We start from the raw sequence: 24,446 nt of genomic DNA on the forward strand, positions 1-24,446 counted from the left end.
GTCTTAAAGGAATGTTGTGGCTCCTTCTTGATCTACTCAGATCACTCAAACTTTCTTCCAATCAGCAATAAGTCTGTTTCACTTTCTTATCATTCATGTCTTCACTGGAGTAGCACTTTAAACTTTCTCCAAGAACTTTTCTTTTGCATTCACAACTTGTCTGTTTGGTGCAAGGGGCCTGTTTGGCCTATCTTGGCTTTCAACATGGCCTCCTCACTAAACTTAATCATTTTTAGCTTTTGATTTAAAGTGAGGGATGTTTGACACTTTCTTTCACTTGAATAGTTAGAGGCCATTACAGGGTTATTAGTTGGCCTAATTTCAATATTGTTGTGTCTCAGGGAATAGGGAGGCTCGTGCAGATGGAGAGAGAGGGGGGAGCACCGGTAAGTGGAGCAGTCAGAACACACACAATTTTTATTGATTAAGTTCATTGTCTTATGTGGCTGTGGTTCTTGGCACCATCAAACAATTACAATAGTAACATCAAGAATCACTGATCACAGATCACCCTAACAAATATAATAATAATGAAAAAGTTTGAAATATTGCAAGTTACCAAAATGTGACACAGAGACACGAAACAAGCAAATGGTGTTGGAGAAAATGGCATCGATAGACTTGCTCAATGCAGGGTAGCCACAAACCTTCAATTTGTAAACAGTGCTGTATCTGCAAAGAGCAATAAAGCAAAGTGCAATAAAACGAGGTATGTATGCCTGTGCAAGTCTTCTTGTGCCCATGTCTGAGATTTTATCAGGAGTGCTTAACCAGAGTTGGAATTGCTGGGTTGTAGGAAATAGACTTTAAATTTTATCTATCTAGACACAGCCAAATTGCTCTTCAAAATTCCCTGGTTTTAAAACATGTTCAAGAATTTCTCTCCATGTTTTTTCCCCTGAATGTTCTATACCTTGAAGCAATAGTTTTATCTTACTGTTTCTTCAGCATCTTAACTTTTCAAAATGATAATCTATGGTTCAAGATCCATTCATGTCGGGTGCCTGAGAGCGCTAACCTTTGATTTTTGAGTTGTATTAGTCAATTAGACTCCTTTTTTAAAGATAATTACTATATATGAATATCTGAGATTATCACTTTGATAATAAATTATTTAAACTTAAAATCTGAATCCTGTAATACTGTTTATATTTATTTATTTATTTTACATTTTATTTATTTATATTTTAAATTTTTGGCTGCATTGGGTCTTCACTGTTGTGCGCGGGCTTTCTCTAGTTGTGGCGAGCGGGGGGCGGGGGTGGCTCCTCTTCGTTGCGGTGCGCAGGCTTCTCGTTGCAGTGGCTTCTCTTGTTGCGGAGCACGGGCTCTAGGTGTGTGGGCTTCAGTATTTGCAGCACATGGGCTCAGTAGTTGTGGCTCGTGGGCTCTAGAGCGCAGGCTCAGTAGCTGTGGTACACGGGCTTAGTTGCTCTGTGGCATGTGGGATCTCCCTGGACCAGGGATCGAACCTGTGTCCCCTGCACTGGCAGGCGGATTCTTAACCACTGCACCACCAGGGAAGTCCCTGTAATATTGTTTTCAAGGAGCTCATTGCAAATCATCTTATTTTATAATTATTTGCATATATATCTTTATAAATAAATTTTAAGGTCTTCAAGGGTGTGTCTTACTCAACTTCCTATATCATAGCACCTAGAACTTGATGAATGACATGTTTATATTAAAAATTATAAATATTAATATTTATAATTTCTCCTCAAATTATTCTATAACCCAAATAAATATTTAATTTCTTCACAGATGTCTCTGAGGAAAGTTTTTTTTTTTTAAGATTTGCTCTTTTTTTTTTTTTAAATTAACATTTATTGATGACCTAACATGTGTTTTATTTATTTATTTAAGTTTTGGCTGTGTTGGGTCTTCGGTTCGTGCGAGGGCTTTCTCTAGTTGCGGCAAGCGGGGGCCACTCTTCATCGCGGTGCGGGGACCGCTCTTCATCGCGGTGCGCGGGCCTTTCACTGTCGCGGCCCCTCCCGTTGCGGGGCACAGGCTCCAGACGCGCAGGCTCAGTAGTTGTGGCTCACGGGCCCAGCCGCTCCGCGGCATGTGGGATCTTCCCAGACCAGGGCTCGAACCCGTGTCCCCTGCATTAGCAGGCAGATTCTCAACCACTGCGCCACCAGGGAAGCCCATGAGGAAAGATTTTTAAGATATTAATTTCATACCCTGATAATCATACTGAGATAATCTTAAGTGATACTCTGTATCTTAAGCCAGTGGTCTTCAAATTGTTGCACATGTAATACGTGGGTTATGGGAGATGTTCTCAGGGGTACTCAGGCAGGGAGAGTTGTCCAGATCCTCAACTTCCATGAGTACTCTTTTGTACAGTTATCAGTTTTCTTTTTTCTTTTTCCGGTTGTATGATTCCATTTATGTAAATAACAAAAATAAGCAAAACTAACCTATGGTGTTATAAACTTGAATGGTGACTACCCTTGTCGGGGGCCTCGCGATTGGAAGGGCTTCTGAGGTGCTGGTGATGTCCTATTTCCTGACCTAGGTGTGTCCAGTAATACAAAATTCATAAGCGGTGTACTTATCATGTGGATATGCCTATTAAACTTCAAGAAGAAGTTGAAAATGGTCTATTAAAAATCAGAAACAGAAAACCTTAAGATTAAATACTAGCAGAGTACTAGAAACAATCCACATATTCATCAATAGCTACTTAAACACTACGTACTTTCTCTCTTCTATTCTCTCTCTCTCTCTCTCTCTCTGTCTAGAGAAAGAGAGAGATGAATATGTGGGTTGTTTCCAATATTCAGCTATTATAAACAATGATGCAATAGATCACCTTAAATATATGCCACTTCTACATGCAAGCATATCTTTAGGATACATTTCCAAAATTGAGATCACTAAGTCAAAGGGTAAATGTATTTGTAATTTTGATGGGTTGGGTCTTTGTTGTTGCGTGCGGGCTTTCTCTAGTTGCGGCGAGCGGAGGCTACTCTTCCTTGCGGTGCCGGGGCTTCTCATTGTGGTGGCTTCTCTTGTTGCGGAGCACAGCCTCGAGGCATGCGGGCTTCAGTAGTTGCAGCACATAGGCTCAGTAGTTGTGGCTCATGGGCTTAGTTACTCCACGGCATGTGGGATCTTCCCGGACCAGGGATCAAACCCGTGTCCCCTGAATTGGCAGGCAAATACTTAACCACTGCACCACCAGGGAAGTCCCCTCATTTTTTTTTTAAATCTAAATTTTTATCTAATATACCATATGCCAAAGAAATATGTGATATGCTTGCTTAAAAATGTGAAACAATACAAAAATGTAAATAAAATATTTCTCCTCCCTGGTTTTCCATGACTGCATTCTTTATTGGTTTTCTTCCTACTTATCTGAGCAAGTTTCTTCTGGTTTGTTTTTAGGGTCTTGTTCCTCTTTCTGACCTTTCACTGGTGGAGCACTCCAAGAGTCTATGCTCCATCCCCTTCTCTTCTTACTGTAAATACTTCCTCTGTCATCACACTTGTAGCCTCAGTGATATCTTTAGTTCAGACTTTTTTTGAGTCTAGAAAGCAGAGACTAGCCAACCAGATATCACCACTTGGATACCTCAAAAGGATCTCAAGCTGACAATGTCCCCAAATTACCAACTACCTCCCCAAACTTGCTGCTTTTCCCTTTTTCCTTATTATAACGAGTGGCGCCAACGTCTATTGACCCCATGCTCAAGCAAAAATCCTGAGAGTTATTTAAAAATTCTTATTTAAGGATTTTCTCTTTCCCTTCTGCTCACATCTCATCAATCAATAGCTACTACTGATTCAATTTCCTAAATGTATCTTTTCTCTTTCTGCTCTTTTCCAACCTCCATACCTCTGTTATTGTTCAGATCTCCAGTAGCCATTGCCTGGACTATTGCAGTACTTGATGACTCTTTTTTTTCTGCTTCGAGGTGTGTCCCCTCCCAATTTAAACTATACATTTTCAGTATAAAAAGATGATCATGTTACTTGAAATTCTTCAATCAACCTCTATGGTCTATGGAATAAAAACTACATTCTTAAGACATCGTTTAGCATGGCATAAAATGAATTTTGTGATTTGTCTACAGATTCCCAATCACACCTTGTCTTCTACACTACTGTCATATTTTATGTTCCAGCAATAATAAACTACTTGTGTTTTCTTAAGCAGGCTAAATTGTACCATATCTATACCATATGTACCATGTCTTGGCATGTGATATTCTCTCCACTGGAACAACTACCTTCTTTACTTCTTTTTGGTCTTACTCATTCTTCAAGTTCCATCTCAAAAGCTACCTCCTCAGTGAAGTCTTCCAGACTCCATCACAGAACCTTAATTCCCTTCTTACATTCCCATTGTGCACTGTACATACTTACAATATGTAATTTAATTATTTAAATAAATGTCTGTTTCCTCATGAGACTGAGATTCTTAAGGATGGGAACTCTGTGGGCCCGATGCCACATATAGAGTATGTTGTCAAGTGAGCAGGTGTTCAATACGTGTTTATTTAATGTTGACTGAACTTCAATATTGATCCTTCCATTAGGACAAATGTCCATGAACCACAATGGCTATGCAGAATCACAAAGAACTTTGAAGGAAATTAAATGAGGGTTATACGCAAATCCTTCACCATCAGAAAATAGTACATTTGTCTGTCATCATGAGAACAACTATTAAAATTAGATATAAAAGCAACATAAAGCTTTATTAGTTTTCCCTCTTTTGTAAGCAAGCTCTAGGTATTAAGTAACCTCTCTAGGGATGGAATTTTTTTCTTTTACCATTAGTAATTGTGTCTCTATTTAGAAAATGTTGGTCAAAACTTTTGTGCTATATATCTTATAAGAACTTTCATATTAATCTTCTCAGAGTTATCTCCCAAAGGTATTTTAATAACTACAAATAGCTATTTTAAAACTGTAAATAAAACCTTTTTTTTTTTTTTATGGTATCAGATTCCCTAAAGAAACAGACAATGAACTTATTTATTTGAGAACTATATTTGGCTTAGACTGATCCCGAAGTATAGTGCTTTTATTTTATAAGCAAAAGTTACTACATTTTTCTTTAATGTTATTGTTTCTTGCTTGTGAGCTGTCCTTCTTGATAATGATAATGGTTAATGAATAAAGTTATTTGGAAAAGCGATTTCATGCTACTCAGAGGAATGTCAGAGTTGGAAAAAATCAACCAGAAGTAAAGACAATAATACCCTAAGCCTAAAAATCTGGTCACTCTATCACACTGTTCATGCCTGTGCTTAGTGGTCCTTCAAAACTCTGAAATGGGACTGAGAAAACTAAGCTGCCTTCTTATCTCTCAAGGGTGGTGTGAGAATACCATAGATCTCACTATTAAACATATTGGAGTTTTTCTTCTTTAATGGCTGATGCAGAACATTTTGGTGAAACCAGCATATTTCTTACCACATGGCTGAGACTTTGTCCTCTGATGCAGTCTGGAGGACACAGAGAAGTGGGAGTAGCTCTCCCCAAGACAGCCCTAAACCATTGCCACCACTTTCACACTTGTTTCCATGATATTGTGAAGAAAAAGAGAACTGGGTTTCTCCTACTAAATTAACCCACCTATTGGGACCCATTTGAAGGGAGAAGATGAGAGAAAAACATGAGTGAAAAGAGAGAGAAGACAGAGAGTAAAGAGAATTCCAGGGAGGGAAGGAAAAATGAAAGGGGGTAGAGGGAGAGGAGATGGAGAGAAAGCACAGAGAAGAAAGAAGAAGTGTGTAGGGGGGGTGATGTGGGTAGATGGGTCGGGGTTGGGGAGAGATAGAGGAAGAGGAAAGAAAGTGAGAAAAAGATAACAGGCGCTATCCCATGGATTCTCTAGTGGCTTTCACTTGATCAAAATAAATGGAGACAAATGAATGGCTTCTGTCTAAAGTTCTCTCAAGTTATTTTTCCTTGAAAATGAGGCAAAATGTCAACCATTTTACTAGAAAATTTAATAACTTAAGACAGAGTATATATTGTTACTTGGCCTTCACTTGTCCATCATGATTTTAAAAATTTAGAATAGGAATAATTTTATTTAAAAGTGCTGACTCTATTAAACCATAGGACTGTCCCTGAACAGAGCCAATATAAAAGCAAAGCTCATTTTTCCCCCCAGAATATGATGCCATTTTTCAGAAGTAAGAGAAGTCCATGCCTTTTCCTTTTCTTCTTTCTGATATGAATGAATGGCCCTATCCTCCTGAATAGGCAGGCTTCATAGACCAAGGCTGACTGAGACCTTATATAGTCAACATGTGTTAAATGTTTTGCCAACATCCATTCCCCCTTCCCAGCAGTCCCTAGTTTCCTTTTGGGATCTATGTGATTTTGTGGAACCTGACCTCACTGCCTCCCAGTCAGGGGTAGAATGGACCAAGCCAATCATCCCATCCCATCCTCTTAACTGAAGTGATGGAAGCAACAGTCGATATGTGAACTGAGCAGACCACACAGTGTTTATAGGGGGTTTTCTGGGAATGCTGAAACAAAATTGCTCTCTTTGACACAAAAAGAAAGCATATGGCCCCAAAAGCTGTAAGCAGCTATCTTGGGACTAGGAATGGAGCCAGCCTTAGGATGAAGCTGACACAGAAAGATGGAAAGAACCCAGGTCTTTTGGATATCCTTAAGGCATTGGATCAAGCCTCATCTAAAACATCCCTATCTCTGGATTTTTCAGTTATGTGAACTGATATTCTTTACTGTATTATTTCCTTTCAACCTGGGTATAACGTGAATGTTTTCATTTCTGTAAAGGGATTATGCTGCCAGAAACAGCCATTAGGATGCTTTCTGTTGTAAGTAATGATGACTGTTCTTTTTGTCAAGATCATGGGACAAACAGCAGCAGAATTTTATATTGGGAAGGCATTTCCAAATGCTGTAGAAAACAGAATGTCTTTAGATGTCGGTCAAGGGATTTCAGTCTGGGATTCTTCCAAGAATATCCTTCTTGCCATGGGATGTTAAAGCTTTTTCATGATTAACACTCTGATTATTGTAATGTACTTTTGATTTATTTACCATCTATAATATGTTAAAGAAATTGATGGATCACAATCCACTAACTAAAGAAATAGCCTAACATATAAAGATTAGAGAGAGTCATTTGAATTAGAGTCAATCTTTCATACTTGGAAGCCAAAGGAGATAGTACAATTTATTTCAATTCCACAAATATTCCTGGAGCCCTTAATTTGTGCCAGGAACCCTGCTAGATCTACAGGTACAATAAAGGTGAGTAAGACATAGACTTTACCCATGAGAAGTTCTTAGTCCAGATTACAAGGGTTTAAATTAGACCTTTTTGAGAATCCCTGATAACAGCTGTCATCATTAGCTATTCTTATGAGTAAAAATAAACAAGTAAAAGAACAAAACAAATGTCACAATAAAAGAATAATATAATATATGGTTTGAATGAAGGAGAAAGACCATGTAAGGAGAGGATGGGGAGGGATAAGGCAGGTTTTATGGAGCTGCTGCCATTTGAGCTGGCTCATGAAGAGTACCTATTTCTGTAAATCCAGGGTCTTTCTCAAAGCACCCTGTCCTTTCCTTCCTTAGCAGTTACTCACAACCAATACTTATATATGTATTGGCATGTTTATATATTTAATGGTCAACCTCACCAAGATGTAGATTTCAAGAGGTGAGCCCCATGGACCACTCTGCTTTGTTCCCCATTGTATTCCCAGCACAAAGCCCAGGGCCTGATATATAGTATTCAGTCAATAAAAAAAATCTGTTGAACAAATAAGTGAATGATTAGATGAGTGATGGGCAGCAATAGATACCATTTGTGGATGCCTATTAGGTAACACATGTTGTGGTAAAGCACATAAGTGGTCAAACTTAATACATTCAACAATAATACCAGGAAAATTTCCTATCAGCTTTATAGAGGAAGAAATGGAAGACTAGAACAAATAAATAACTTGTTCAATGTCATCCAACACATACCTGGCTAAAGCCATACCCAGGTAGGTTTAATTCCAAAGTCCATGCTGTGAATCGCTGCACAATATTGCTTCTCATTGATTGAGTATGTACTATGGGACAGTCCTTTGACCCACATTACCTCATTTTATTTTCTCATTTATTTCTAGCAACGACCCTGTGAATTAGATATTATTAGCCTCATTTAATAGGTGAGAAAACAGATTCAGAGATGTTTATCCATCTACTCCACAAATGTTTATTACCTGTCAATTGCCAGGCACGATGTTACTCCTGGGGATAAGATGATGAGACAATTAGACATCATCCTTGCCCATGTGGAGCTTATGGTCTAGTAGGGAGGCAGACAGCAGCCAAATGTGCAGGAACAAGATGTGAGAAGTGCTATGAGGGAAAGTCAGAGGGTGTTGTGTGAGGACCCCATGGCTTCCAATGGGGTCCATTTGATGCCAAAGCCCTCAGTTGATACAACTCTTTCTCACTTTGGTAACATGGTGGATAAGACTTGCACTGGCAGAGAGGAAGGACAGGCATGGCCCCCAAAGTGCGACTCTCTAGCATGATCAGAGAAGGTAGGGACATGTGTGCAGAATGTATGTGAGTAGCGGAGGCTGGAAAAAGCGTGGAGTGTTGAATGTCTAGTGAGGGATTGTCCTTAATTCAGAAGGCAATGGGGAGCCATCCAAAAGGTTTTGAAGGATTCTCAATCAAAAGTGTATTTTAGGGAAGAGTAATTTTTTGTTTAAAAAAAGAGTAATTTAAAACAGAGAGAGAGTGAGAGAGAGAGAGGGAGAGAGAGAGAGAGACTTACTGGATAGTTTAATGTGGCACAGGCAGTACATAAGTTTGAATTTATTTTATGTCTATTTTTAGTCAGTGTATTAGCTAGGATGTAGGTTTAGCTGAAAACACAGGACTTTAAATAAGACAGAAGCTTATTTCTCTCTCACATAGAAGTTGAGCTGAGATGCCAACTCTATTCCAGGAAGCCGTTAAAGGCTCTTTTTATTTTGATTTGAAGAGGGGAAGAGGAAAAGGGCGATGTGCCCTTTAAGGACATAACCCGGACGTTCGTTGCGCACATCACTTCCACTCACCTCAACTTGGCCAGAACTGAGTCTTATGACTGCAGCGAGCAGTTACGAGGAGGATTCTAAATGTCATCTGTATTTTTTGTTGGCTGTGTGCTCTATGGCAAAAATCCATAACTATGGAAAAAGGGGCATAATTATTAGGGGATGGCCAGCAGTCTCTGCCATACGCAGTGTGCTTCTCCTCTGAGAAGGAGAGATTTTGGTGACTCATTTACTCCTATTAGAGAAAACTCTGAATTTTAAAATAATGTTGGGCGACTTCCCTCAGGTTCGATTCCTTTTCGGGAAACTAAGATCCCACATGCTGTGTAGTGCGACCAAAAAAGTATTAAAAAAATAAAATTAAATTAAAATAATGATGATTGTTACCACTGGTCAAGTTTTGTAAAAAATTGCTTGTCACATACTATAGAAAGCTAAACAAAATTTGACAGCTTTTAACTCTATTAATACCCCGAAAAGCAAAATGCATTTGAATCCCATAGATAACTATCTAGAAAAGCTGTATTTTAAAATGTTACCTGGGGCTTCCCTGGTGGTGCAGTGGTTGAGAATCTGCCTGCCATGGCAGGGGACATGGGTTTGAGCCCTGGTCCAGGAAGATCCCACATGCCGCGGAGCAACTAAGCCGGTGCGCTACAACTACTGAGCCTGCACTCTAGAGCCCGCGAGCCACAGCTACTGAGCCCACGTGCTGCAACTACTGAAGCCCGCATGCCTCGAGGCTGTGCTCCGCAACAAGAGAAGCCACCACAATGAGAAGCCCCGGCACCGCAAGGAAGAGTAGCCTCCGCTCGCCGCAACTAGAGAAAGCCCGCACGCAGCATCGAAGACCCAACTCAGCCAAAATAAAATTTTAAAAAAGTTACCTGAAAAATGATAAACTAAGTTATCCATGATACACTTTTACATCCCCAAGACTGCAAAAGATACTATTTGACACACTGATATTAATATTGGTGCAGCCACTATGGAAAACAGTATGGAGGTTCCTTAAAAAACTAAAAATAGAGTTGCCATATGATCCAGCAATCCCACTCCTGGGCATATATCCAGAGAAAACTCTAGTTCACAAAGATACATGCACCCCTATGTTCATGGCAGCACTATTTACAATAGCCAAGATATGGAAGCAAACTAAATGGCCATCGACAGATGAATGGATAAAGAAGATGTGGTACATATACACAATGGAATATTACTCAGCCATAAAGAAAAGAAATAATGCCATTTTCAGCAACATGGATAGACCTAGAGATTATCATACTAAGTGAAGTAACTCAGAAAGAGAAGGACAAATACTATATGATATCATTTATATGTAGAATCTAAAATATGACACAAACGAACTTATTTACGAAACAGTAATAGACTCACGGACATAGAAAACAAACTTAGGGTTACCAAAGGGGGAAGGGGGTGGGGGGAGGGATAAATAGGAGTTTGGGATTAGCAGATACAAACTACTATATATAAAATAGATAACCAGCAAGGTCCTGCTGTATAGCACAGGGAGCTGTCTTCAATATCCTGTAATAAATCATAATAGAAAAGAATATAAAAAAGAATATGTATATATGTTTAACTGAATCATTTTGCTGTACACCAGAAACTAACCCAACATTGTAAATCAACTATCCTTCAATAAAAATTGATATTATTGATATGAATTTTTTATATTAATATGGCATATATTTTCATTTTCCCTTAATTTCCCATTAAAAATGACAACTCAACCCCACATTGAAGATTTATAATTCTTTTCACCAAACTTAAAGAAACAGCAGTCAAGAGAAAATGCCTCTGACTGTGTATGGGATGTTCCCATGTCAGCAGGTTTTCCTGCGTGAGTTGTTTCTGCCATGAACTCCGACAGAAAGGAGGCGGATGGCAGGATGACGGAACAGATACACTTCCTATGGCGTAGTAGACAGTAGCATACAGTCCCCACTTCACAGATTAAAGCACATTTGCTGTCCTGGGCAGCCCTTAATTTTAGTTCATTTTCCTGTAACTATTTATTTGATAGCTCATTAATTGCCTCTGAGCAGAGAAAATGTTTCCTTTAAGAAGGTTAAACAGAGAGTTTATTGACATAAGTGAATTGGTTGAAGAAAACATTATTAAATAAAAGACACTTATTTAAACACCAAATTAATCTTTTAAAGGCAAATTAGAGGTCATATCTCCTCCTAACTAAATACTGTTAACCAGTAATGAGATATCCATTTCAGATGAAAACACACTCAGGTTCTAGCAGGTGGCTTAACTGTGCTTTAGTTTTCCAAGTTTACTCAGAGTGCATAACTACAGTAATGTTTTAAATTTCAGTATTTTGAAATAATGTGATGTTTTTCATTATATGATTTTTTTTTTTTTTAAATTTAAATCTTCTCTTTCATCCCAGCAGAAGAGAAGCTGTGCTCTGAGAAGACTTCCACAGTGGAAATGGATTCACCTTGGGCTCTGGCTCCCGTTTCTGAACTTCTCACACAGACTGGTGCATGAGTGCACTTGGCATTGCCCTTGTTGATCAGGCTGGGCTACAGTAACATTCGGACGTTTTCACTGGGACCACACCCGCACCTCTGTCAGAACTCTGTGTAAGTTTCGGAGGCGCAGTGATTTTTGTGGTGTTAGAGGTTGTGCTGTCATGAGGTCCTCTGGTATTTTAGCTTCGTATTTTTTCCTTCCAGTTGGAGGGTGTCGCCACTGCTTGCCCACATGCAGCCGCACACCTTCTCAAGCAGCCACAGGGGCAGTGCCCCATGCACCAATCCACCGCCAGGCTCACATTAGCTGGCCTCCCCATCACGATGACTGTTGAGTGTTGACAGGTACCATAGATTCACACTCCAGGGTCTTCCACTGCGAATCCGACGCTGATGCCAGTGGCTTTGTTCCACACAGCGCCGAAGTTTCTTTTGTAGCTAGACAGGAGTCAGGAAGTTGAAGGTTAATCAGATCTGATGTTGGCCCACCCCTGTTGGATATGACCATCAGATGGTCCAGCAGATTCCACTTTTTGTTAAAATATTTTATGGTGTATATGTGGAGGAAATGGAGAAAAAGACTCCCCATGGACAATAATTTGATTTGATGCATATTTTTTGTGTCCGTTCCTGTCTGATTTTTTAATACTGTTTGAGTCAATTATTCTTGCTTTCATACTAATTGTCTTGATTCAGCATGTTTTAGCCATGAATACTGCTTATCTTAATTCATTGCTGCCCTTTGTTTGGTAACCTATGATTTTTGAAGGCATGAGACGAAATTCAGGTTTTAAAGCCCTGAGATAACTCCTGGAAATATCCAACAATCTAAACCTCGATGTTCCCACCACACCCTAACCGGAATTATGATCTCCTCCAAATTCCATTCTTCTCCCAACCACATTACTTCTTTCTCTTTTCAACAGAGATGGGAGAATCTGCTTATGACAAATTGCACATCAGAAAAGACGTATCTCTATGATGTGGTCGGGCAACATAATTTAAGATTTTACAGGCTTATGCCTAGCCCATTATTTTAAGGATAAGAAACAGTAAAGGGAAAAGTTGGTTCAAGCAATCCTGATACCGCTCATTAACTGGGAGACAGAAAGGAATAAATTAGGACTTTTCTGATTATTTCAGGTCCTCTATCCCACTTCCCCACTCCACACACCCTCCCCGCTTCAGACATTTAGACTGAGGAAGAAAGGCACTTTGTGTTTAAGGTTAATCAAGTTTCAGTACAATTTTTTTTTACAAACTAGAATCACACTAATCTTTTTTTCTTGCTCTAATGTGTGGCTGTTGAAATCCTCAGCTGTGATAAATTAAGCTACTTATTAATCTAATTATCGTACATTCATCCTGGAAACTTTCATGTGACTTGAAAAGGCTATTCAACCTTTTCCCTCCCCTCCTAGAAAGGGCTCAACCTTGCACCAATTAAGATCATTCTGAAGTAAGGCTTTAAAAAAGCTTTCTCTAATCACCCAATGGAACATGGACCAGTGGAAACCAAACTCAGAGCTCTGGGAAAAAGTTTAGCATTCCTTTCTGTCTGCCAACTTTGATGATTTCATTGCACAAGGGAGGAAGGCTTCATTTTCCTGTTTAGTTGTTCTTTCACTGACCTCCAGATAAAGTCCATGTAATTACTGAGCAAATAAAGTTGCAGCATGTGTTTTAAAAATCAATTGCCGTTCTTGGACTATAGAAATGTAACAATACACAGATTTGCCAGAAAATGCCCAGCGCCAACCATATGAACTAAACCCTGTACTGTATCTGTACAATGGAGTAGTTTTGACCCCTAAAGTACATATTTACTATGCAGATTTTTAAAAGGGCTCCTTTTATGACTTATCTATTGATATTAAAATGTCCCCATCCTAATATAGGTTCAATTTAGGATTAAAAATATGTTGCAAATGTATCATATCTTAAACATCCATTCATTGCCAAATGCCTTACTTCTTTTTTTTTTCAAATGATGGCGTAAATGGAGCTGTTTTACATTCAAATTAAACTAGCTATTAATTTGAATGCAAAGCAGCTCAATGTACAGGATGCAGTTTCAATGACAGGTTTACCCCAAGACGGAATGCAGGAGCGGGTCCACATGGGTGAGTCCAGGCAGATTGTCCCCTACTCTGGGTGCCCGGCACACTTGCTCACTGTGAATAGTGTTTGAAGTGAAGATTAAAAGAGTGGAATTATAAAGTATAATTACATTTTACTGAAACTCTAGAAATCAGAAAAAATTCAGCAGGAAACTTTTAGTGAAACATGATGTGTTGTCATTATCATTAAAAGATAAAAGTTCCATACTGTTTTTATCTGTTTATTTGGAAGAAATCCAGCTTTTACAGTTATGCAGGAAACAAAAAACGGGAATGCAAGAGTAATTATTAAAACTGTGTGATTTGTTATCTCAGCTACTGTCTCTCCAAATGGTAATACGATATCAGCAGCTGCAGACGGTCGCTGATTTCCTCTATTAGTAAACAAGTGCTTTGGAGACCTGTGTGAGGCACTTTAAGCTCGCTACTCCCCGAAGTGCTGTCAGGCTTAACTACTAATCCATGGTATTTCAGAGCACTGGAAATTCATCTTTATAAAACCTGAACAAAAAAAGGAAAAAAGCCTGGAGGGCATGAGCTCCCTCTGGTGAGACAAATGACATGTTCATTTATTAATGAAACAATAACCCTGGAAAGAGGATCAAAGCACATTCCATCCTCACTTTACAATCCCCAATTTTCTCAGGCCAAACCATTTAATTGAGCCATGACAATGGAATACTTAATTGTTGCCTGAAAGTTTTGAAGAAGCAACTTCTTCAGCATCAATGTGCGTTTCAGGATTATTATCCAAATATAATATAGCCGGATTGAAGCTGGTGGAATTTGATTCTTCCTACATTGGGGGACCTTTGGCTGGCAGAAAAGGGGTTTTCTTGAACATGCTTGCAGCACTCACCACAGACATGTCTTGTCCTATCACTGCTCTTTCCCTTGCCTGAAATAGTCCTGATGTGTTACTTCCTCATGATGAAATAACCAGCCTCATTTGTGGGTGATTGGTTCTTTCTGGGACATAAATGAGGAACAGGGAGTACCAATCCCAAAGCCCAGGAGTTTAAGGGGTTTGGAAGTACTCAGCATGGAGCCCGTATTAAGTATCAACGGGCCCATAGCATGTGCAATCGTAAAGTCAGACTCGCCTGCCCTCCCTGTGGGTTATTCACCAATTGTATTTGAGAGTGATTATCGTGATTCTGTCATGCTAAAACTAACAAGCACACATATAAAATTTAAAAAAATGAAAAGGTCTGTGTTTAATTTCTACATATTAACTGTGGATTTCACCACAGCTTTCTATCTTGATATTTTTTATGTGTATATTTATACAATAATTTTTCTAGGATTTACTTGACTATGCTATTTTTCAGATTAAACCAAAGTTACAGGAGAGTCTTAAGGCACAGAAGTGGGGAGTTCAGAAAATACTTGCTAATTTACTGGGCAAAAAGGGCCATGAAAACTTTATATGTGCTCTCTTGGACTCACCTATCTTACATTCAAACATTCTAGGCCAGTTTGATTCTAACCCAATTTTCTATCTCATGGCATCGCTTGGAGTCTATAAATAAACTTCCTTTTACTTTGCACCTGCTCATATTTATTCCTTAGGAGATCCATTAAGTCAATGAAAACCAATAGTCAGAAATGAAGGTTGCAAGCAATAAAAAGTCACGTTTTTATGTTCTTGAGGATCATCCATTTTATTAAGCCTTAGGTGAGTTGGAGAGTATATTTTGAGTTGATATTTCATTATCTATACCTAAGATCTTTCTTTCTGTTCTGCTTTTGAATACAAGCCTTATAAAATTCTTTCTTTTTGCCCTAGGTTGTTAGACTTATGAGTAAATATTAGACTTACAAGTATTTTTACATCAAATTTTAATAAAGTACCTAGGAAATTCTTTATAAAGAAATTTTTACAATAAGGCCATCAATTCAAAAAAGTCCCATTTAGTTTGAACCCTTCTTAGCAAAAATTTCTGCAGTATAATTGTTTGGGCCGCACACAAGGGACTAGTGGCGATTCAAAGTGCATAATGTAGCTCTACATAAACCCTCTGGGAGCACATGGAACCCTCTAGGTCAACAATCATAGCAGGGACTGGCCCAAGAGCCAAAAGGGAGTTTCAAATGGAAGGTCTGTGTCTGCAGCAGAAACAATTAATTATTTTTCTTATCTCCCTTTTTGATTGTCTTCCATTCCTAAATACAGAGTATTTATTTCCAAAATACACACCTAGAAAGATTTCATGGACTTTATGCATGAGAGTTCAAGCTGCCATGACAGAGATGGCCACATCACAAATTTCATACAGGCCAAAGATGAGACAGAGAAAAGATATTTACATTTGTTGAGAAGATGCTTCCACATCTCCAAAACACATTCAATTAATATTTGTATTACTTATTCATTCCTTTTTTTCTTTCATTTATTTAGCCTGTCAATTGGTCATTCAATGACTATTGACTGAGGTTCTACTGCATATATATCATACAGATGACAACAGATACAGCTGTGGTTGTGTGTATTTATGTAAGGTATATGGGAACTGAGACTACATATAGCGGAGGAAAGCAAGGAGTGGGTTGGGGATGAATAATATGCAGACAGAAACAGAGTTCTTCTAAAACATTATTTTGAAAAGGGGCAAAGACCCTTGGTGTATGTCCGTTGAGTATGATGGAAGTATTCATTCAGTAGTGTCCATCAAGCGACTGCCACGTCTCATGCACCATCTCATGTACTTACACAAGAAAGGACGTTGTCCCTGTCTCCCAGGATTTTCCATTCCCTAGTCTGGCTGCATGCCCATGATACGTACACACAGAGCAGTTAGCTCATGGTGGTTGATGAGGCGCCACTGAAAGGTACAGATAACAACTTCAAGGTGAACTCTAAATTTTGAACAATTACAATTTTTGTGATGTGCTCTGAAAGTTGGGGCTTGGACTTGCTATCACCCATTTTGCTGAGAAATGTGTGCTCTGGGGAGGAAGACAGCAAGAGGTGCATGAACAGGTGTATGAATTCACCTTAGTCCCTTCTCATCTCCCACCCTTATAAACTTTGTTCTTTGAAAAGAGAAGCAAGCTCATTACTAAGAATGTAACATTTGATCATTTTTACTGTCTGTTATAGCAGATACAAAAACTGATATTCCTATTATCCCACTGTTCTTTAAACCTTCAAGATTGCCAACATACTGAAATAGGAATTTAAATTAGATGAAATACATATGTGTATATAGGTACATGAACACCTTTAATAAGCACTAAGAATTGAAAAAATTATGGTGTTCCTTGCCTCTTCTGTAGCCCAAGTAGCTAAAATTTAAAACCAATACCAAACAAAAAACAAATGTAAGAAGGAATAAAGATATGATTTTTTCCCCCATGATGACTACTTAGAATTATTTTGAGATTACTGGTTTTCCTTAAAAAATGAACTACAAAATCTAAAATATATATATTTTTTACTTTTCCTGGTGCCTCTGGTATATTGGTACTGGTAATCCTGAATTGTTTTTGCATTAGAGTTTAAGGTGTGACCACATTGTTTTTCTTTTCTACCTTTTACTGATAAAGTAGCTATCAGAATGCCTTGTTATGATTCTAAGTTCTATTTTCCTTCTACTCCCAAATTCTGTTGGTAGCATACAGGAGCTCTAACAACATACTTAACCAGTTTCACTTCAGGGCAATTATTCCTTTTTAGCATTCTAAGCTATGGTTAAGTTATCCTAAATGTAACACAGGAACAAGGAGCATATATTATCTCCTTTGTCCATGTATCCATTTTATCACAAGCCAAATGAGCTTATAGTATAGAATATTTAGGAAATTTCTAAATACTTCAGGATGGAGTGTTCGAAATAAAGTCATGGCTCTTTACTTAAATTAAACAAAACAAAATGTTATGCTTACTGTTTGCTATCTGTTTCTTGAACTCAATCAATAAATGAATGATAGCTCAGTGATTGCTGAAATAATTAGTTTCAAATATATTAATAAAGTCAAATCATAAAACTTAACCAAAACCATTTATTTTCTTACCCTCTAAGGTTGATGTTTACATTTAATATTATTAAAATTATGTAATAAGTATAATAAAAAGGAGATTTTAAATGATAAAATTTTAATAATTCAATACATTTTTTCCTACTTAAGATTTATCTTTCTCTGATACCAAAGATGTTATAAACAATAAATTTCAAAGTTGCTATTATATTTTCTAAAAATCAGTAACTGATAATAAACAGATACTGCTCTCCCCAAATACCCCTACACTCTCCACTCTCTCTGGACACATGATTTTATTATATAAAATAAGTTAATTTTATTGACTACACATTCATGACAACATAATAGCATCAGTATATAAAAATAACACACCAAAGTCACAAAGTAATTTATATCTCCTGCTTAAATGATTTCTGATTGCATTATATAGGTACTGTACTTACATGAAGGGTGAACAGTTGTCAGTAATATAAAGATGTTCTCAGCTTTGGGGAAGCAAAATGGCTCCCACAATCTATTTGTGGAGGATACGGAGGACAGTCTCTATCACATTAATTGGACTAAATACCAAATACATTAACCATTTTGAAATGTGTTCCTGTATTTCTAAAAAGCAGGTGGTTTATCTGACAAGATATACTGGATGTTAATAATTAATTAATTAATTAATACATTGTCTGAAGTCTCATGTTAACATTTAGGCCTATTTTAGTGATTTAAGACTAAAAGTCCTGGAATATCTTCAAAGAGACAATATATTCGGTCAGAGAAGCAGTCATAACACATTTGTATATCACCAAACGCAGACCTAGCCGCAGAGAGAGACGGGCCTCGAAGTTGTTTCCCGAAGCCCTCTGGAACTCTGGATGGCCTCTGGGGGGACCAGGCTTAGGAAGGTGAAAAGTGGCTCAGGAGCGTCCCTGCTCACTTCAACAGAAAGGCGAAGACAGGAGCATACGAACAAAACAGAAAACAACTTTCCCAGACCTCAGAGAGAACACTTGGCATTCCTGAGGGACAGCTGCTTGCTGGTAGAAATTTATGATAATAAACTAAACTGGGTGAGCATTTCCTAAGAAGAAATATTTAATTATCCTGCTCACCATTATGAGGAACTTCTGCCACTCTTCATGTTATTATACAGTAAATAACCATTTTTCTAAAGGACAGAGCTGTTTTAATTATATGACAATGAATGCATAATTATTATGTTTGTTAGGAATGAATCACAAGACAACAGACTTGATATTGCTGCCCTGGTTAGTGCATCTTAATTACTTTTTCATTATTTTGCATATAAAAGCTATTTGCTAATTGTCTTTGCTGTAAATATGCAAAATATAATTAGTCATTCATAATTCTTTATGTGTTATCTAACTGTACATTTGTTTCTGAGGAACATATATTAAAGTGTGGGTATTTAATGGGCTTTTTCTGGTGTGTGAATTCAGCTTTTTTTTAAAAACACAGTTTTAAGTAAAAATTAGGCACGTAACAGTTTTAACCCTATTCTTAGGGAAACTTGCTGTGTAAAAAATGGAGACTGAAACATACGGAGTTATGGAGCAAATGGCAAATTATGTGGAATTTTAAGAATCTTCCATGTGAAGACACAGATGATGACATGAAGTATCTCTTATTAAGCCTTTAAATTAACCTTTTAGATAATCTCCAAGGCTACTCAGATAAATCTTTAAGCATTACCAATTTCAATTTAAGTTTTTACATATTTCTGCGGATACTTACCAGAAGGAGGAAAGAAATCCATGGATGTGCTTAAACACGCATTTTGAAGTGCTCCCAATAGATTGCTTATTATCTGTTTAAAACTTGAGGTGAACACTCTCAAATTTTTCCAATCTTAACTCTGAGTACTTTATAAAATCTATGTAAGTGTCAGCATGAAGGATTTTTTGGAATAAGTTAATTCTTTAGTGAATAACGTGGATGTTATGACATGAACCCACAGCGAGGTTTGGCATCTCAAAAGTGAGCCATCCTGGCCAGTTTTTCAGCCTCAGGAACATTTTTCTTTTTCTTTTGTTAGTAGTTGGAAACAGAACTTCGGCTAGTTTCTTCTATGGTTATCACTTCAACATGAACTAACATTGCTGAGAATGTCCCTCTGCACTCAGATTCGTTACAGTGACTGACTGGTTAAATGGACCACGTGCTTTCAAAATAGTACAGACACCAGGAGCGTCGACCAATGATTCAAATTTTTCTTTTGACTCGTCTCCATAAAATCCTGCCACTCCATCCTGCTGATGCATGTCACATTCTACTTTCTTCACCTCAAACATTTGATTTACTAACCGGTTGTACTGTTAATCCCATGTCATGACACTTCTTTTCACTTCTGCTTTTCAACTGAAAGCAGCTTCCTATGAAGATAAAGCTAGGTAAAATCTATTGTAAAGAGAATAACTTGAATGCAGCTCTCATATCAAAATGAAAACACACTTCTGCTCTCTTCACCCACTAGACATCCTGACTACTTTTCTCTTTTTTTTTTAAATTTTTTTAAAAATTTATTTAATTAATTTATTTTTGGCTGCACTGGGTCTTTGTTGCTGCGTGTGGGCTTTCACTAGCTGCGGCGAGTGGGGGCAGTGCAACGGGCTTCTCGTTGCAGTGGCTTCTCTTGTTGCGGAGCACGGGCTCTAGGTGTGCGGGCTTCAGTAGTTGTGGCACGTGGGCTCAGTAGTTGTGGCTCGTGGGCTCTAGAGCGCAGGCTCAGTAGTTGTGGCGCACGGGCTTAGCTGCTCCGCGGCATGCGGGATCTTCCCGGACCAGGGCTCGAACCCGTGTGCCCTGCATTGGCAGGCAGATTCTCAACCACTGCGCCACCAGGGAAGCCCCTGAATACTTTTCTTAATGATGAAGTCAAATAGGATAGCTGATGAGAATACAACTGATGATAATATTTTTTTCAGAAGTAATCCTACGCTGTAATTCTGTAATTGTTCTTATTTATGTTCGGCAAATATTCTTAAATGAACATATATAAAAACAGAATGATGGCAGAGTGTGTATTAGGAAAAAAACCTGTAAACGTGCCTTAGAAAATTGTGATATGAATAAATTATGTTGATTCCTGTTTATCACAAAGCTTTTAAAACCAGCACTTGCAAAAACCATAACTGTTATATAGGTTTCGTTGTTTTTATTGTGGAATTTTCTTTTCGGCTCCTTGAGTGTTTTTTCTTTTGCCTTCAGGAGAGCCAAAAAACAAAGAGTGAAATGTATATTTCAAACAGCATTCACATACTTAGGAAAGTTGTACAGATAACACCCTCTCTACCAAAATCACAGTCTTAAAAACCTCATGTCCTATAATGAAATGGTTTAGTTGGGTGAGGTTGCAAAATGGATAATATTGTGTAAAAAGATAATCATTTCACTTTACAGTCTAAAAGAGTGAAACTGACATTGGTGAATCCTTGTAAAGAGAATGTTTCATATCTTTTATGCGTGTGTTGATGGCATGAAGTAGATTTGAAACTTATATTGCCAAATACTTTCATTATTACAGGAAGAAGCATGAGAATGATTTTGTTCATATTTTTTTGCAAACCTATAGCATTCTCAAGTGGTTCAAATATTTAGGAATGACCAGAATATTCACTATGCTTTTGAAATGTGACTAAATGTTCAACAGAGGCAACAGGCCTCAGGAAGAAAAAAAAAATCTAGTTTTTCACCTGAGCAAAAAAAAACAAAACAAAACAACAACAACAAAAACCCTTTGATTATATTGTGTGATATGCAAGTATGTAAAACATTGGAAAATTCTAGATTTGCCTTCGGTGATGATGAGAATCACTATCCGTCCTCCTTTACAAGAAGTTTGAGAGGGTAATCACTTGAGGGGCTTTTGGTCTTTTAAAAATAATCCTTATCAAGCACCTATTTCACAAAGAATCAAGTCAGAATAATAAACACCATCTTCCCAGTAGCATTAGGCAGGATAAAATTCAGAAGAATGTAAATGTAAAGAAAGACTAATGTTGAATAGATGATAGGAAAGTAAGAGCTATAAATGCTTCCTATCGGTATGTTGATTGAAAAATTCACAGTTTTTTGTATCTTTCAAAATCCTAGATATTTACATAGAATTTTCCAAAATATACTTTAATCAAAAGCCTTTTTTACAAGATCTAAGAAAGGAACTATCCCAATCTTGTGGGTTCTGAATTGCACGTTGTAGAAAGGAACCATCCCATTGGCCTTAGTCAATTAACTATAGGATCTCAATGTTCATACCTAATGTTAAAATACTCAAGGGAGGGGTGGGAAATGGCCCATGGGGATGTTTTAATCATGTTTATAAACTTGAGCAAATAGTAAATAACAATTCTTGCACACACATATTTTATATATACACATTATATATATTTACACATTATATGTGTGTGTATATATATATACCTATATATATATACATATATATATACCTTTATTTATTCTAACCTTCCTTATGAGGAGACAGAGTTTGATCTAAATCAACTGAATAATGAAATATCTCAGTGGTAATCAGTATGACCTCCATGAATTCCTGTCCCTTTATTTTCACATTGTCTGTTAATTAGAATTTGAAGTCAAGAGATAAGATTAGTTCATTTATCATTTATTTATTTTTTTATGTCTAAGCACTACTTCCTTTTTCTTCCTTTTCAAAAATTTTGCAACCTTTTACTGTTTAATCAATTTCTGTCACATGGTGCCTTTATTCGTCCCCTGAAAAATGGTCTCAGATGATCATCTGAAGAGCCAAACCTAAAATATCCTACTTTCTAGAAATAAAAACTGCATCTTCTTCTCTGGCTTTTGACAATATCTTTGGGCTGGGGGAAAATTATCTGCCTAAGAAAAAACAAACACTCCTTCTACTGTGTGTTTGTGTTTGCATGGATCAATTGTGAGACAAACATTCATTGACAGTTGCCGGCCATGAGTCTGCCTGTTTGAAATACCTTAGTCAGGAGAAGTACCACAAACTGAACCGAACAATCTCTCACAAAACATCTGCAACCATCTGACCCTGGCCTTAACCTTTAAATCTATCTTTTCATATTCATCTCAAAAGACCTTGTCAATGGCCAAGGAGACTCAAGAAAAGGATTCTTCAACAAACAAAAAAGATACAGAGGAAATTCAACCCAGATTAGGTGGCAGAAGATAATACAGTTTGCTCATTTTTATTCTGCTGCTCAAACTGGAGTTGAATTCATTTTCACTTTATCTTTATTCATGTTATTTAAACATAACATTCATTAGGATTGTGAACTGCAACAGATAGAAGAGAACAAAACTACTCGCCAAATTTGTTGGGCATCTGTTCCCACTAGAGGCGGCCCTTTGCCAGCTCCACATCATGTCATTTTTTTCCCCTGAATTCATTTCAAAGTCAGTCCATCAGTTTATGAACTGTTTGATCAAACTTGTCATTAACCAAGTGAAACATTTAATTTGTATTAACAAAAATGGGGCAAATAATTAGTACAGGGATTAACCATTTTACTTTTTTTTAATTCTTATTTATTAAACGTGTTCATTGTTGACATAATTTCTTTCTGTGACACTATCTGGTTTCACCGGAAATAATGGGAAACCTTTTTTTTTTTTTTGTAATGAAATACTTATGAACTGATGGCCACTTAAAAAATACATACAAATATCTGGATCTCACAGCTTCCACCAGTAACTGCTCATTTCTAGTCACCATCTTCATTAAGATAGAAGCATAGATTCCCCAAAAGCAAAGAGACTGAATGAACCAACTGGCCAGAGAATTATGAGAAAAAAACTGTAGCCATATCAAGTATCAAAGGAGATTTTATTTTCAGTTTTGAATAAACCTAACATTTCATCTTAGAGTCTAACCATATTCTAACAAATGGCACAGATAACTTACCACGATGAGCTCTCCTCTTTCCCACGCTTGTCTACAATACTTATTTCCATTTTTTCTACCACAAAATTGCTATTTATATAACACATGAATTAGAAATGGAACCATTGCTGTTCATTGGGATTTTTGCTCTCAGGAAGTCATCATCTTGTGCAATTGCCGTGACCGTGACCTCATTGGGCACTTGTCGGCCTAGCTATGACAATTTGTTAATGAACTAGTTTTGTTTTTAATTGCTTACTTAATTATGGAGCACCAACATAATAGCATTTCTAATTTGTATCATAATTGCATGCAGAGATGAAATGTTGGTGTCTATCACATGCTTGCTTCTAATCATCTCTTGTTCATGGAAAATTTTCCAGAGATATCTTCTTCAATATGATGATGTGGTACCAGCTATATGAATGTTTTCCTCTTAAATGCAATTGTGTCTGTAAAATAATTTCAATGTCTCTCTCTCTATGAGTGTATAGAAACATGTATATATAAAGTTATTTAAAAATTTGTACTTTCAATAAGATAAAAGTACATAGACATGCAAAAAATACCTATCATTGCCTAAATAACAAACATTGGCATTTTGACAATGATATCTATGACCATAACCGTTTTAAAGAATAGTTTATAAAAAGAGTTCATTTAAACTCTTGGAGGTTCTCCTCACTATTGCATTAGCATTATTGCTACTGTATAGAATGTTTAAGATTTACCACTGGTGTATGTTATATGAACCAGTTTTCAGCATTTTTCAAGTCTATCGAGAAAAAATGAGGACCATCATTCTTTAAAATCAAATCACTAATCTAACAACACTTCTTTCTTGTCATGAACTAAATTTGAAAAATTCAGAGAA

This window comes from Balaenoptera acutorostrata, chromosome 3 (assembly GCF_949987535.1).
Source record: "Balaenoptera acutorostrata chromosome 3, mBalAcu1.1, whole genome shotgun sequence".
In the NCBI taxonomy this organism is placed as follows: Eukaryota; Metazoa; Chordata; class Mammalia; order Artiodactyla; family Balaenopteridae; genus Balaenoptera; species Balaenoptera acutorostrata.